This window comes from Lolium rigidum, chromosome 6 (assembly GCF_022539505.1).
Source record: "Lolium rigidum isolate FL_2022 chromosome 6, APGP_CSIRO_Lrig_0.1, whole genome shotgun sequence".
In the NCBI taxonomy this organism is placed as follows: Eukaryota; Viridiplantae; Streptophyta; class Magnoliopsida; order Poales; family Poaceae; genus Lolium; species Lolium rigidum.
In genome coordinates, this window is record NC_061513.1 from 341574863 (window position 1) to 341592441 (window position 17579).

Sequence of the window (17579 nt, forward strand, 5' to 3'; positions counted from 1 at the left end):
TCATAAATGGGAGGCAAAGTATCGTCAAAGTAAATTTTCTCCTCCATGCTTGGGGGACTAAAAATATCATGCTCATCAAAACCAGCTTCCCCAAGCTTAGAATTTTCCATAGCATTACCAAGAATGGTGTTCATACTAATAACATTGCTACTAGCATGCAAATAAGGTTCCATAGGTTTTTTAATTTTCGCATCAAACAATCCATGTCTTAACTCAGGAAATAGTTTAAAAAGCTCACAGTTGTTTTCCATTATGCCTTACTAGTGTTTAACAAGAAACAAAAAGATGCAATTGCAGGATCTAAAGGAAATAGCTTCGAGCACTCACACACCGGCAACGGTGCTAGGAAATAGCTTAGTAGTCGGAGGATGTGAATACCTTTTACCTTACCTCCCCGGCAACGGCGCCGTGAAAATAGCTTGCTGTCCACAACCGGCGCGTGGTTGACGTGGGAGGTAGAAATCTCCGTGGTGTAGCTTTTCTTCGTCCCCGGCAACGGCGCCAGAAAATAGCTTAATGTCTACGCACGCTTCTATTCCTGTAGACAGTGTTGGGCCTCCAAGAGCAGAGGTTTGTAGAACAGCAGCAAGTTTCCCTTAAGTGAATCACCCAAGGTTTATCGAACTCAGGGAGGAAGAGGTCAAAGATATCTCTCTCAAGCAAACCTGCAATCACGATACAAGAAGTCTCTTATGTCCCCAACACACCTAATACAGTTGTCAGATGTATAGGTGCACTAGTTCGGCGAAGAGATAGTGAAATACAAGTAGTATGGATGTATATGAGTGGTAATAACAATCTGAATAAAATATGGCAGCGAGTAAAAATGCAACATAACAGTAAATAAACGGAGTTTCGATATTCGGAAACAAGACCTAGGGATCATACTTTCACTAGTGGACACTCTCAACATTGATCACATAACTGAATAAACAAATACTACTTTCTCTACACTCTCTTGTTGGATGACAAACACCATTCATTGTGTAGGGCTACAAGAGCTCCCTCAAGCCGGAGTTAACAAGCTCCACAACATTCGGTGTTCATATTTAAGTAACCTTAGAGTGCATAATAGACCATTGCAATTATACCGAGTACTAACATAGCATGCACACTCTGTCACCGTCGAGCTATGAAAGGGGGAATAGATCGCATCAATACTATCATAGTACTAGTTAACTTCATAATCTACAAGAGATCACAATCATAGCTTATACCAAGTACTACATGATGCACACACTCGTCAACATTACATCATGGAGGAGGAATAGACTACTTTAATAACATCACTAGAGTAGCACATAGATGATATTCAACTAGATCACAAAGCTCATGATCACATAAAGATCACATGAGAGAGAGAGATGAACCACATAGCTACGGTACAGCCCTTAGCCTCGGGGGAGAACTACTCCCTCCTCATCATACGAGACAGCAGCGGCGATGAAGATGGCGGTGGTGTCGATGGAGATGCCTTCCGGGGGCAATTCCCCGTCCCGGCGGCGTGCCGGAACAGAGACTTCTGTCTCCCGAATCTTGGCTTCACGATGGCGGCGGCTCTGGAACTTTTCTCGTATCGTGGCTTATTCCCCTCGAAATTTTAGGTCAGGACGGCTTAAATAGGCGAAGAGTCGGAGTCGGAGGGGGTCTGGAGGCTCCACACAACAGGGGGGCGCGGCCCCCGCTCTTGGCCGCGCCGCCACCATGTGTGGTGGCCCTGGGCCTCCCCTCTGGTCCATCTTCGGTGTTCTGGAAGCTTCGTGGAATTATAAGATCGTGGGCCTTTATTTCGTCCAATTCCGAGAATATTTTCTGTGTAAGATTTCTAAAACAAAAAACAGCAGAAAACAGGAACTGGCACCTCGGCATCTCATCAATAGGTTAGTTCCGGAAAACGCATAAAATCATCATAAAGTGTGAACAAAAAATGTAGGTATTGTCATAAAACAAGCATGGAACATCATAAATTATAGATACGTTTGAGACGTATCACCGACAGGACTAGCAAATTTGCCAAAAGGCCCACTATTTTTATATTCTTTCAAAGCCAGGGCGGGTAGGCCCACCACCACCACCGCTGGGTACTCCCGCCGCCGTACTCCGGCGAGGTAAGGGCGCCTCCGGTGAGAAGACGGGACCTGGCCGTGCCGCACTACCTGCTCCGCCGGAGGGCGAGGAAGCTCGCAGCGAGCCCCCGTGAGGATGGCCAGGAGGATGGCGCGAAGGAGAGTCACGCGGTGGGGGTGGAGGATGGCATGGGAGGCTTCCAGTTGGCCTCCATCGCGAGCACCAACGAGCCTAGAGGGAGCGCACGGACGTGCGCGGCGGGACGAGATTGGACAGGGCGGTGTCCGACCGGAGATGGGGAAAAAGTCGTCGGGGCGGCCACTTCTTGGCGCTTTGGTTCGATTCCTTGCACCAGAAGGGGGAGGACGTGGAGGCGGTCCTGCTGGGCGATTTGGAAGAGCCAGGGAAGGACCGGGACAGCACCACGCCGGCAGATTGGAGGAGGACGACTTGGCCGGAGCAGGGGACGACGTGCGGTTGAAGCAAGGGGACCTATGGGCGACGTGTGGTTGGAGCAGGGGATGCGGCGCGGGTGGAGCTGGGGCGGCGGCGTGCTCCGGCCGGTGACTCTGCGCGGTGACATGAACAACATCTTGAGGGCTTATTTGCAAATATGGAGGGTGACTGGTACGTCTCCCGGGTCCCACTGTGAACATGGCATTGGTCAACGTGGGTCAAACCAGTTTAGGACCTCACTAACGATAGAATTAGGATCTGTATGTTCAGTTTTAAAGAATAGGAACTAAAGTGAAGATGCGGAAAAAGAATCAGGACCGCCAGTGCGGTTTACCCTTAAAAAAATAAGGGGAAAAAGAAGAGTAGTTTATAAGAGAGCGAAGAACAACAAAATCAACAAACCAAATTCAACACGAAGAGGAGCAAACGACATGATGAACATGGAACACCACCATCTAGACCCCTCCGTCTGTCCGTCGCTCTGCTCGCAGTCATGTCACCCTGCTCCTGCTGAGGGCGCCCGCCGCTGACCGCCGCCATAGGCCCCGCGGCCCATGTTGTCATCGATGTGGGCCTGCCGGCTGCGCCCCTGAATCGGGAACAGGGGATGGCCATGCTGGTCGCCGAGCAGGAGCGGACCAGCCGTCAAGACACACCGCGGCCGCCGGCGATAGAGAAGCTCGGCGTGGGGATGCATCACTCTAATGGGGTGCTTGCAGGACGGCCAGGGAGGAACCGAGGAAGAGGATGGCCCTGCCCAGTAGGAGCGCGTGGGCGCTAGAGGGAAATTTGGAGGAAAATATTAGTCGGCAGGATGGGGATTGAGTAGTACTGGAGGGTTCTCCGCCGCTTTGACCGCGATGGTGGGAGACAGATAAACACGCAAACCGGGAAGACCGCTCGCCCTTCTACAATGTTAAAACAATATACGCGTCAAAGATTGATTGGATGAAAACTTACCATCAACAGTATCCAAATAGCAAAGTACCCAAATTGTTGAGGTTTTAGCAAAAGGGATCAGCTTTAATATATAGTAATAATAATCAGCATGCTGCCAAGATTGTAGGCCTCACAAAACAAGGCAAGCAATTTTCTCTTTGTTGCTCGTAATAATTAACTTAATGTACACTATTACAGAATAGCAAAAGTGGAGTGAGTTCGTTACTCCATCTTTTATCCTTATTTGTGGATAGCTCAATGAAGTGTGTCCAGCCGGTACAGTTTTTTTTTAGCCGCAACATCTTGACCTATCGTTTACCTTATTGTGGAAAACTGAATAAAGTTTGTACGGGCGATACACTGCAACATCTTGACCTATGGTTTATTCTTATTGTGGAAAACTGAATAAAGTGTGTACAAACAGAGCAAATTTTATAGGTGCAACATTTTGACCCTGCTACTTCTTATTTTAATAAGGGTGCAAGATTGCTGGAGTTGTACTTACACATGAGGGAAGCGGTGCTTGTGGTTTGCAGAAAATACAGTTAAGAATATTATTTTGATACAGGTTGTACTCCAAAGTAATTGTGGTGTAATGGTTTCAGAGTATCAGTAGTAATGACATGATTTATGGATTAAGCATATGACTTCTCTGCCTACTCAACTATCAGTGAGCGATCAACTATTTTGATATGTACATTTACATTTAAAATTCTACTGCAAGCTGATAGTTTTCTTTTCATATATGGTGAATACAATTTTGTGTATGTTGCAAGTGCTCCAATTCAATAATCGTTACATCATAATTCTTTAGTTTATGAATATTGCATAATACATCCTTTTAGCTTGAGTAACAAGGACAATCACCTCCACCCTCTTCTTTGCAATCTTGTGCTTCTGAACTTGATGGTTTGGAAGCAAGAATTGACTAATGTTTCATTTATCATTGTCTTGGTTTATATACTTGAAACATTTTAGTAGATGCTTCAATTTTGTCAAGATGGTGTGGCTGCCTTTATTAGGTTATGGCATGAGGTTTGAGTCCCACGGGCAGAAACTATGTTGCAACTCATTGAAAATAATGTAAGCCTAATCCATATTTATGCTAGTGTCCTATCTTTTCATTTTAGTACGTTGTAGCTTGTCTTGGACATGAGGAGATTGGTGAGTTGTTGTAACATGAAGAGTTTCAAACTCATGCTAGCTACCTACCGAATGTGTATCAACATGTATGAGATAGTTTTGTTCTTTAGTGGCGCTAGCACACAAATGGTGTAGACAGTGCTCATCTACTTGATAATTAATGCATCTCTGTAAATCGTTGATGGTTTCCTATTTGTATTGAAACTGCATAGCATCACCGAAGAGTTGATGGGCTCAAGTACACAAAGAGAAATAGTTCTCGCATATGTCAGAGATTGTGGCTTTTGCAAATATCTATAATTATTTGAACAGGTTCAAAATACCTGTGATTTAACTGTTTTATATATCTTTTGTAATTATTTGCACAAAGACTCGTATAGAGAGACTCCTGAAACGGGGCTTCAATGGGTCATGAGATGTTTTGGTCGTCCTAGATATTTTTACAAGATGTTCCGCATGACTCCGGAAGTGTTTACGACACTACATGATTTGCTTGTCTCTACCTATGGATTGAAATCAACTAACAATGTGTCATCGGTCGAGTCACTAGCCATGTTCTTATGGATTGTTGGAGGCCCTCAAGCATTTGCACAAGCTGAAAACCAATTTACAAGGTCCCTATGGACGGTTCACACAAAGTTTAAGGAAGTATTGTATTGTCTGCGCAAGTTAGCGAGAGACAACATCAAACCAAGAGATCCTACTTTCAGTACAGAGCATGAAAAGGTTAAGGAAGATCGTTTTTGGTCTCACTTCAAAGACGCTATTGGTGCTATTGATGGATCACATGTACCATGTTCAGTTCCTGCAGAGGATGTGGTTAACCACACATGTCGCCATGGTTATACATCTCAAAATGTGCTTGCCATATGTGACTTTGACATGAGGTTTACCTTTGTTGTTGCTGGTTGGCATGGCTCTGCACATGACACAAGAATCCTACATCATGCATTAGCAAATTTTCCTTCATTTCCTGTACCTCCTAAAGGTAAAACTTTATCATGCATTCTAAAAGGTTATTATTGTTATTTTCCTATGCTCACTTCATGTTTAATTTCAGGAAAATACTACCTTGTTGACTCGGGTTATCCAAACCGAATTGGGTATCTTGCTCCTTTCAAAGGGAGTACATACCATCTACCAGAGTTTCGTCTTCGTCGTGGGCGTGCACTGCAAGGGAAATATGAGATATTTAATTTCTTCAATTCGTCTCTTCGCAATGTAATTGAGCGTGCATTTGGAGTTTTAAAGCAAAAGTGGTGTATATTGAAGGCAATGCCAAGTTTCTTACCTCGTACACAGAAGCATATCATTCTTGATTGCATAGCATTGCACAATTTTATTTGTGATAGCAAATTGCGTGATCGGGAGTTTGATAAGTGTGATGAAGATGAGGATTATCTACCTGGAGCAGCACGTGCAGCACCACAAACACAAGGGGATGACCAGCCTGGGGTGGATAATGAGGAATCCATGAACGACATTCGAAGTAGGATCGCCGATGCTTTGCTTATGGCGAGAGAGGAATAGAATATCTATGTTGATGGTGAACATTATTATTTTCAAACTATTTGAGGACATTACTTTATATTCATTTTATCTATATGTATGGATCATTATGAAAAAATACAAATATTCTCCCGAAATGGCGATTTACATATCAATTAGTGCACATATCGATGTTTTCCGATCAATTCGCATATACAGTCTCTTCATGTCTCAGGGGCACTACAGACATTTCTAACCAAACCCGCAGTTCGCAGTTGCTACAACCAAACAACTTCCAGAAACAACTTCCAGATAATCCACAGTTGACAATTCACAGCAGCTTTTTCACAGTTCAAAGTTCAGAGCAGCTTTTTCAGAATCCATAGCTCAATCAAACACCCCCTCAGAATAATGTTTATGAACTATTGGACTGCAACAGTTACTAATAAACATGTAACACGTTTCTGTTGAATCTATATTCGTCAACACGCGCATAGACCGTGCATTTTTACTAGTTTAGACAAAGTTGAAACATTCTTTTATAAACAGGAAGTCATATTTCTTCCGAAACATGAGGGTTAATTGGATAGATGCCACTACAATTTTCGCGTATTTGAGAAACGCCACTCCAACTTGCAACTTTAGAAAAACGCAATTATGTGTACCTTTGCTAGATGCCATTACACCCACTTAACACTCACGTACTAGCCAATATACACTTATATTTTCATCGTACATACGTATACATGGTGGGGTCCGCAGGTCTAGGGACTGGGGTAAGCGAAGAAGCCGTAGCAGTCGTCGTCGTTCATTTGAACTTTAATATGGACACTAGTGGAGAAGAGGTCTTTGGACCCAAGCAAATGACCCACTGCTGAACCAAACCGGGTCCAATGCCCCCATTGGACCCGGTTCGTTTCTGCCCAGGACGACCCCACCCGCCGGCGCCTGTCTCGTAGCGGCCTTTGGACCCGGTTTGTCATACAAACCGGGACCAAAGGGTCCACCCGCAGGGCGCGGCAGGCCGTGTCAGCCTCGGGGAACCCTTTAGTCCCGGTTTGTATGACAAACCGGGTCCAAAGGCCCCCCTCTGGCTATATAACCTTGCCCTTGCCCAAGTGTGAGCCACACTTAGCCATTTTTTCACTATCTTCACAAGAGGGTGTATTGCTCTCCTCTCTTCTTCACATAAACAAGAGGTGTTTGATGAAATGCTTAAGAGGATTTGCCACTTGAGTTTACACAAATCAAGCCACACTTAACTTGCTTTTTTCTTCTTCATCGAGGTTAACAACTTTATCCTTTTCATCTGCAATTGATAAAATGCATGTGTATATATACATCGTGATGTTCTGTAATGGTTTTGATCAGCTTAATTATATCATGCAGATGAATCGGCAATGGATGTACATTGACCGACGGTTTGACGAGTTCACTGCGGGCCTGGATAATTTTATGGCCGTGGCGAAGGCAAACAAACATGGTGGCTTCATGTATTGTCCATGTGTGGACTGCAAGAATATCGTAAATTACGCTCACTCGAGTCTCATTCACAGCCACCTTCGCGATCCGGTTTCATGCCCGGTTACTATTGTTGGACCAAGCACGGAGAAAGAGGGGTTATGATGGAAGACAATGAAGAAGAGGAAGAGGATGATGAAGGTTATCCCAATTTTCCCGAATACGATGATACTCGCAGAAGGCAATGAAGACAATGAAGTAGAAGATCAAGAGGCACCGGATGAGCCCGCCGATGATGATCTTGGCCGGGCCATTGCTGATGCAAGGAGAGAATGTGAAACTGAAAAGGAAAGGTTGGCCTTCGACAAGATGATAGAAGATCACAACAAATTGTTATACCCAACTTGCGAAGATGGCCATAAAAAGCTAGGCAACGACACTTGGAATTGTTGCAATGGAAGGCGGAGAACGGTGTCACCGACTCGGGATTTGGAAAGTTGCTGACAATAATTAAGAGGAAGCTTCCAAGGGGTAACGAATTGCCCGCCGGTACGTACGAAGCGAAGAAGATTGTCCGCCCTCTAGGATTAGATGTGCAAAAGATACATGCATGCATTAATGATCGCATCCTCTACCGCGATGAGTACGAGAATTTGGATGCATGTCCGGTGTGCACTCGCATTGCGGTATAAGATCGGACGAGATGACCCTGGTGATGTTGTGGGCGAGCGCCCCGGGAAGAGGATTCCTGCCAAGGTTATGTGGTATGCTCCTATAATACCACGAGCTGAAACGCTTGTTCGAAATAAAGAGCACGCTAGGTTGTTGCGATGGCACAAAGAAGACCGTAAGAAAGACGTGATGTTGAGGCACCCTGCCGATGGCTCCCAATGGAGAAAAATCGATAGAGAGTTCCCAAACTTTGCACGGGATGCAAGAAACTTACGGTTTGGTCTCGGTACGGATGGCATGAATCCTTTTGGAGAGCAGAGCTGCAGCCATAGCACCTGGCCTCGTGACTCTTTGTATATATAACCTTCCTCCTTGGTTGTGCATGAAGCGGAAGTTCATTATGATGCCGGTGCTCATACAAGGCCCGAAGCAACCCGGGAACGACATTGATGTGTACCGAAGCCATTAGTCGAAGAACTTCTACAGCTGTGGTCCCTAGCAGGTGTACGTGTGTGGGACGAGCACAAGCGGGAGGAATTTGACCTAAGAGCGATGCTTTTCGTAACCATCAATGAGCTGGCCTGCTCTTGGTAACATTTCGGGACAGTCAAACAAGGGATACAATGCATGCACACACTCGTTTACATGAGCTCGAAGGTGATTATTTGGAAAAAGGTCGGAAGGTCGTGTACACGGGGCATCGTCGATTTCTTAGGCTTACCCATCCCGTAAGAAAGAAAGGCAAGCATACAACGGTGAGGCTGATCACCGGAGGAAGCCTCCCCATCGTGATGGTGTTGATATATTTGGTATGGTCAAGGATCTAGATGTAATATTTGGAAAGGGTCCTGGCGGACGGTCTGTTCCGAATGACGATGCCGGAAACGCGCCCATGTGGAAGAAGAAATCTATATTTTGGGATCTACCCTATTGGGAAGTCTTAGAGGTCCGCTCTTCAATCGATGTGATGCACGTGACGAAGAATCTTTGCGTGAACCTGCTAGGCTTTACGGGTGTGTACGGGAAGACAAAAGATACACCGAAGCACGGGAGGACCGAGCAACGTTGGAAAGACCCCAAAAAGCTGCATGAGAGAGTTAAAGGACGTCATTTATCCAGCTACGCTCTTACAAAAGCAGAGAAGGAAATATTTTTTGAATGTCTTAGCGAGTATCAAGGTCCCGTCTGGCTTCTCCTCCAATATAAAGGGAATAATAAATATGGAGAAGAAAACATTCCAGAACTTGAAGTCTCATGACTGTCACGTGATAATGACACAGTTGCTTCCGATTGCATTGAGGGGGCTTCTACCGGAAAATGTTCGATCGCCCATTGTGAAGCTATGTGCATTCCTCAATGCAATTTCTCGGAAGGTAATAAATCCAGAAATTCTACCGAGGTTGCGGAATGATGTGGTCCAATGTCTCGTTAGTTTTGAGCTGGTGTTCCCACCATCCTTCTTCAATATTATGACACATCTCCTCGTTCACCCGGTCGATGAGATTTCCATTCTCGGTCCTGTGTTTCTACACAATATGTTCCCCTTCGAGAGGTTCATGGGAGTCTTGAAGAAATATGTTCATAACCGTGCTAGGCCGGAAGGAAGCATCTCCAAGGGCTATGGAACGAGAGGAGGTCATTGAATTCTGTGTTGACTTTATTCCCGACCTTAAGCCGATTGGTGTTCCTGAATCGCGGCATGAAGGGAGACTAAGTGGAAAAGGCACGCTAGGAAGGAAATCAATGATATGTAGGGACGGGATTTCTTTGACTCAAGCACACTACACGGTCCTACAAAGTTCCACCTTGGTGGCTCCGTATATCGGTGACCACAAGAACTTTCTACGCTCCCGGAACCGGGGCGGTCGAACGATTGGATTAGACGTGAACACATGTCGACTTTCGGCGGTTGGTTGCAAAAACATCTCCTGAATAACGAACATATTGAAGATCAGTTGTACTTGCTGGCCCGGACACCATCTTCGATTGTAGTGACTTTTCAAGGGTACGAGATAAATGGGAATACATTTTACACGATCGCCCAAGATAAAAGAGCACCAACCAAAACAGTGGTGTCCGCTTTGATGCAATAATGAATGAAGGCCCAAATGACACATATTATGGTTACATAGAGGATATATGGGAACTTGAGTATGGACCTTCTTTTAAGGTCCCTTTGTTTAGGTGCAAATGGGTCAACAAAACAGGAGGCGGGGTTCGGGTAGACAAGTTGTATGGAATGACAACGAGTGGATCTCAACAATCTTGGGTATAGAGACGAACCATTCGTCCTAGCCAAGGATGTGGCCCAGGTTTTCTATGTGAAGGATATGTCTACCAAACCAAGAAAAAGGAAACATAAGGAAACAAATACATCAAACGATGAGCCAAAGCGCCACATAGTTCTTTACGGAAAAAGAAACATCGTGGGAGTGGAGGACAAGACGGACATGTCGGAAGATTATAATCGGTTTGATGAAATTCCACCCTTCGAGTGAACATTGATCCAAGCATCAAGTTAAATGATGAAGATGCTCCATGGTTACGGCCGAAGAAGATTAATTAAATGATGAAGATGCTCCATCATCAAGTTAATTGAAGAATGTTCATGGCACAAATGAGTATCTCAACATGGCAATCAATTTCCCATTTATTTTTGTGTAATCATGTAATCGTATGTAAGATATTAAAAGTGGAGATGCGCCACGGAGATTTCCCAACCCTTTCCCCAACAACTGTTAGATGAGATGTAGTCGTTCGGGGGCTTGGCAAGGCGTATCGATGCTCCTTTTATAGGCACGGCACCTCTTCTACTTTGTCTTGTTCCTTCGACGGGGCGTCGTGCGCTACATGCTTTATCTCATCGAGCGGTGCGTCCACCCATGCGTTCTTATCCTGTCGACATCTTTAGTCCCGGTTGTACCCACCAGTCGGGACTAAAGGTTACCCACACGTCCTTATCCCACCGACAGTTTTGTTAGATGACACAAAAAGGATCTTTAGTCCCGGTTGTACCCACCAGCGGGACTAAAGGTTACCCACACGTCCTTATCCCACCGAGCGGTTTTTGGCGCCACCTGCGTTCCCGCCTATTTTTCTTCCCGCGCTTTCCACTGCTTCCCGCCTCCGTCCTCCCGCCATTTTTTCACTATATATATGTTGGCTTGGCCTCCATTTACATATCACATCTAGACTCATATCCGCAAACCTCATCACCAGGTCACATGGCTTCCATCGTATCTCTAACCCTCCGGGAGGCGGAGGCGCTTTGCGCGTCGAACTACCCCTGCCCGCCAGGCTACCGCGTCCCTACCGGCTGGTTGCTGAGCGTCGGAGGGTACCGGTCCCTCCTGTCCCTCTAGGTGTGGCGCGCGAGATGGCCATCACGAACCACTACTACTTCGAGCTCACGCCGGAGCCGGCGGAGGAATCCCCGATGGCATCCCGAGCTACGGCCCGACTTGGGAGAGCTTCTTCATCAATCGGCGTGAGAGGGCGCTCGCCGAGCACGAGGAGGGCGGCCCGCCTCCTTCGAACTTCAACGAGGCCGGCCGTCGGCTGTGGTGGCGCGACCGAGACTCTCCGGGCGTCATGGCCCACCGTGGCCCCCGCCTGCGCTACCCTCGGTCCCGGCCCACGCGTGCTCTCCCGCCGAGGTTTGACTACCGCGACCCCGATGCCGGCGACGATGATGACGGCGACTACGACGACTACGGTGGCGAGTACTATAGGGCTAGGCACGAGTATGGTCGAATGACTCGAACAGTCGAATCTGGCCATGTATCTTAATTAATTTTCGGTTGAGCTAGGCACGAGTACTATAGGGCTAGGCACGAGTACTATCTGGCCATGTATCTTAATTAATTTTCGGTTGAGTTACGTACTTTAATTCCACATGTAATGCGGCGGGAAACTTTTCTCATCATCGGCGTACGCCACAACGACTTTATTGAAAATACAATAAAATAGATAAACAACTAGTCTAGTCGATCTACTCGTCGTCGGAGGTTGTCTCGGTCCAAATGTCGTCCCACCGAGGGTCGTTGTCGGCCCAAGTTGTATTCGGGTTATCGAGCTCGAACACGGCGACGGCCCGACGATGGCGCTGTTGGACCTGCGTTGTGCCGGAGGTCGGCGAAGAACGCGGCGGTGTTGTCGACGTCGTTGGGGAGCTGCGCCCTCCACCGGCGCATCAACTCCTCGTCGTGCTCGGCGATTGCGATCCGGCGCTGCACACGGCGGTGGCGGCGACGGTCCTCGTCGTCGACGAGGCACGGCGTCGGCGCGAGGAACTCCGCCTCCTCTAGCGATTCGACGTGCGGGAAGTTCATGTCGCACCGTGGCCGCCGAAATCGCCATGCGGCCGCGTCGTAGCGCGCGCCGCCAGCTCCGGGGTGTTGTGCGTGCCGAGGGTGAGCCGGAAGCCACCGGCACGCATCTCGGCGTAGAACCTACCGTTCGGCCGCGCTCGGGACGCCACGAAAGCCGGACGAGCCGCGACGGCGCGGCGGCATCCCGGCGACGAATGAACGGAGGCGACGGCGACGTGTGGTTCCGCGCGCACGCGGCGCTTTATAGCACAGCGACGCGGCAAGTTTGGCGACAGGTGGCGCGGGGAAGCGGCGGGGCGTGGCACGTGGAAGCGGCGGCGACAGTGGCGCGGGGAAGCGGCGGGGCGTGGCACGTGGAAGCGGGATCTACACGTCGCACGGCGGTGGCGGCGGGGCGAGGCACGTGGAAGCGGCGGCGACACGTGGCACGGGGAAGGGACACGTGTGGCGGTGGCGGTGGTGGGCGGTACACGGCGGTGGCCCGTACATGGCGGTGACGGTGGTGGCCGAGGCGGTGGCGGTGGCGGTGGTGGGCGGTACACGGCGGTGCCGACGGTGGCCGGTACACGGCGGTGGCGGTGGTGGGCAGGCGGTGGCGACGGTGGCCACTACACGGCGGTGACGGTGGTGGCTAGGCGGTGGCGGTGGTGGGCGTACACGGCGGTGCCGGCGGTGGCCGGTACACGGCGGTGGCGGTGGTGGGCAGGCGGTGGCGGTGGCGACAGTGGCCACTACACGGCGGTGACGGTGGTGGCCAGGCGGTGCGGTGGCGGTGCGGTGGCTTTTTTTCATTTGAAATAAGGCGGGAATGAAATTTTTTAAAAAAATTGGCCTTTGGACCCGGTTTGTATTAAAAACCGGGTCTAAAGGCCTTTCTGCGCGCGCAGCGAAAACGCAGCAAAAAGGCCTTTAGTCCGGTTTGTTTTACAAACCGGGTCCAAAGGGTCTTTGGACCCGGTTTGTAAACGCACCGGGTCCAAAGGGGAGAGTATAAAAGAAAGGACTTCGTCTCCGCGGCGATCAATCCCGCGGAGACGAAGCGCGCCCACGCCGCCCGGGCTGCCCAAGCTAGCCGCGCGCCCGCGCTGCCGCCGCCGCCGCCGCGCGCCATCGCCGCCGCCCTCCCGCCGCGCCCGCCTCCGCCGCCGCGCCATCGCCGCCGCCCTCCCGCCGCTCCCGCCTCCGCCTCCGCGCGCACGTCGGCCGCCGCCTCCGCCACTCCTCCTCGCCGTCCGCCGCCACCGCGCCCGCCTCCGCCGCGCCCGCCTCCGCCTCTCCTCGCCGTCCGCCGCCATCGCCGCCGCCGACCCCGCCGGCCGCCACCGCTCCTCTCCCTCCGCCGGTAAGCCTCCTCGCTCGATCCGGTTTTTTTTTTTTTCATTTGTTAGATTATAGTGTATAGTTAGTTTGTTAGAAAAATTAGTGTAGTTAGTTTGTTAGTAAAATTTAGTGAAAAAAAAATAGTGTAGTTAGTGTGTTAGAAAAATTAGTGTAGTTAGTTTGTTAGTAAAATTTAGTGAAAAAAAAATAGTGTAGTTAGTGTGTTACAAAAATTAGTGTAGTTAGTTTGTTAGTAAAATTTAGTGAAAAAAAAAATAGTGTAGTTAGTGTGTTAGAAAAATTAGTGTTAGTAAAATTAGTTAGAGAAAAGTTAGAAAATTAGTTAGGAAAAAGTTAGAAAAGTTAGAAAATAGATTCATTTGTGTCGGCGCCGCCCCCCGCGCGCCGACGACTTAGGACCGTGGCGGTGCCGAGTCCGTAGCGGTGCCGCCGCGACATAGACTTAGGGTCGCGAAATAGAGAAAGAGCGAGCGAGGAGGAGCGCCGAGTCCGTGGCGGTGCCGGTGCTGCCGGCGCCCTCGCCGACGCCCCCAAAACAGGGTCGTGGAACGCGGCGTTAGTACAAAAGTAGTGAAGTTTTTTATTTAGCACAATATCATATTTTTATTTATATTAGTATACATATATGATTTGTTTTCGTAGCTACGATGCCGCGACAGCGACAGCCGGCGGGCCGTGGTCTGACTCTCACCGAGGAGATGGAGCAGATGGGGGAGGTCCGGGACTGGGCTCCGCCGGGGTGGCACTGGGAGGTCTTAGCTTCCGGGTCGCGCACCTTGGTGCGGAATCCGGGTCCCGTTGTCGACCCGGATATTCTTTGGTGGAGGTCTTATGGGCCACGGTCGTTTCGAGAGGAGCCGGCCCCGCCGGAGGAGGTAGCTCGGCGCATTGAAGCGGAGGACCAGCACGTTCGCCGTTACATGTACGCGTTAGACAACATGTATAGGACCGGATGGAGCGTTATGCGGGGATCTCATGTTAGCTATGCTCCCGTTGTTGTTCCGTGGCTTTGGGGGCACACCCAGCGCGGCTCAGGACCCGGTCGGCGCCCTCTAGGACCCGGTCTGCGCGGTTGAGTGGTTGTAGTAGTGATTGATATGTATTAGGGTTAAATAAACATGAACCCGATATCTATGTATGCATGTAACTGCAGTATTCTGCTTTCAGCACTATATTATCGATCCTTAGTTAAGAACTACACATATGTAACTCCATTTTCAGTTTTCTGCATTATCCTTAATTTGATCATATGATGGTTCCTATGTATAGCTTGCGAGGTCGTTGTAGAAAGCATGGAGAGAGATGAAATTCAAGAAAATTTCATGGAGGAACTCATAGCAAACGGTACTCTGGATGATCGCGACGACGACGTTATTCCGGATGATGGCGGTGACGATGTCACCGCAACTTATTTGAATGACTCCGGTGAGGGAGCGGAGAATATTGAGGAAGAAGATCCTAGTGGCGCCGGTGAGGAACAAGATCATCATAATGGCTCCCGAACCGTAGTTATCACCGAGGTATATAAACTAATTAAGCCGCTGTTGATCGACTAGATGCATTAACTAATTAAATTGTACTGACTATGAATTATTTCTTTTTTAGCCCTCCGGATCGAGCACTTCTTCTGTAAAGTCGAGGAAGCGAGGCCCGGCCAAAAAGTTGGATGACGGTGTTAGGCACGACATCACCCACATCGAAAATGATGGTAAACCGATTGCTCCGGAGAAAGGTGCAAAGGCATTTATAGCTCAATGCGGAGTGCTTGTTAGGGACCACGTCCCGATCACCGTTCGAGAATGGCACAAGCCGAAGGGACTAGTGTCTGTCTGCGAGAGGAAGAAGGTCAAGGTCTTTATATCGATGATGTAGCCAAAAACAGCATTATGGACAAGCTCATGTCACATTTCAACATAGTACCCGAAGAGGGGGTGACGCTGAAAAGGCCAAGATGGAGCAGGCCCTCCGCGAGTTTGGCAAGAAGAAGATGGCCGAACTATTCAAGAGCCACAAGAAAAGATTGCGCCGCCTTATCAAGATAAAGAAGACTCGGACAATGAGAAGGTAAAAACTCACTGGGAAGAATTCGTGAAGTACGGCACGGAGTCGGAAGAATTTAAGAGAAGGTCGGAAATAAATAAGGCAAATGCTGCGTTGAAGCTATATCACCAAATTCGGGTCCGGGTGGATACGGGGCTAACCGTCCTAAGTGGCGGGCAGCTGAGGCGGAGCCGACCGATAAAGGGATCGGATTAGGGACACACGGTTGGATCGAACGGTGCAAGGAGTGGTTCTACGGGATTGGGGGAACGTTGGATCCGGAAACGGGGAAGTGCATCTATAAGAAAGCTCATCCGAAGGTTCCCATTGATGCCCTGGAAAAAGCACATAGGGACGTGGAGGCGGGGTTGTTCCGGCCCGAAAGAGAGAACGATGAGCCGACACGCGCCCTTGGGAACAAAGAACACGGCGGACGAACACGAGGCACGGCAGGCTCCGTTCGGTGGAAGTATGGCTTTCCTGCGGAAAGGAAGAGATTTCACGATAAAAGCCATGAGAGGAGGAAGGCAAGGGAAACGAGACCGCCTGGCTAACTTAGAGGAGGGTATGAGCACCATGCAAGCCCAATTAAGCATGGTAACCCAAGTACTTACATCTCGGATGGCTCGGGGGCAGGCTGTAGATCCTGCATCTGCTCAATGCCATCGCCCGCTGCAATCTCAACCACACCGGAAAAGCGGCGTGGCTTCCTCTCGACGAGTGGATAATGATGATGATGATGACCGGGTGGTCGAGCCTCCTCGCTACCCCCCGTGGATGATCTCACCGAGAGCCGTCCTTGTGAGCTGCATGTTAAAGTTTTCAACCTATCCTTCAAGGCGGCGGTCGGCATCCTCTTACCTACAAGGTCTTACCATTGCCGTTCGGTCCAAGACGACTTTCTTCGTTGTGATGGTGGATGAAGTGATGAGCGCTTATGAGGGGTTGGTGCTTGAGCACCCTGCGAGGTGAAGATGGGGAAATCAAAGAGCTGGGAGAAGCCCGTAGAACCACCGTGCAATGGCGGAAGGAGAACATTGTGTTTCCAGGTGAGAAGCCAACAAGCATGCCACCTCCGCCTCCTCCGCCACCCGAGTCTCCTCCGCGTGATGATTCTCCCTGTGCGCGATGATGATTCCCCTATCCATGACCCGATCCGCTCCGCGTGAAAATACTCCGCCGCCTCCTCCTCCTCCTCGTCGGGAGACTCCGCCGCCTCCACTTAAGCAAAAGAGGAAGCTGTCCGCGGCACCTCCTACGGCTCCGAAGAGATCATCAACTCCAATGAGGGCACGGACTCCGGAGTTGTTACCACATGAAGCGGACCGAAGAGCAAAAGGCGTTTCTTGCGCCGAAGAAGGTGTTTATTCGACCGCGGACGGTGAAGCACTTTGCCGAGACGAGAATGAAGAGACCTGAGCTGAGAGCTGATTATGACCGCTCTCTTGGACAGTCCTCTAGAGCGAGCAAAGAAGCAAAAAAGTCGCACGGCTTGGACAGCGAGGACATTCGGGCCGCACCCCACTTCATCGTGGAGCCATATCATGATCCAGAGACGGCATCGATGATCGAACGGGCGGCTAGAGCTCGGGGAGCATCGGTTGAGTACGAAGATTACTATCCAACGGCTCAAGTGGTAAA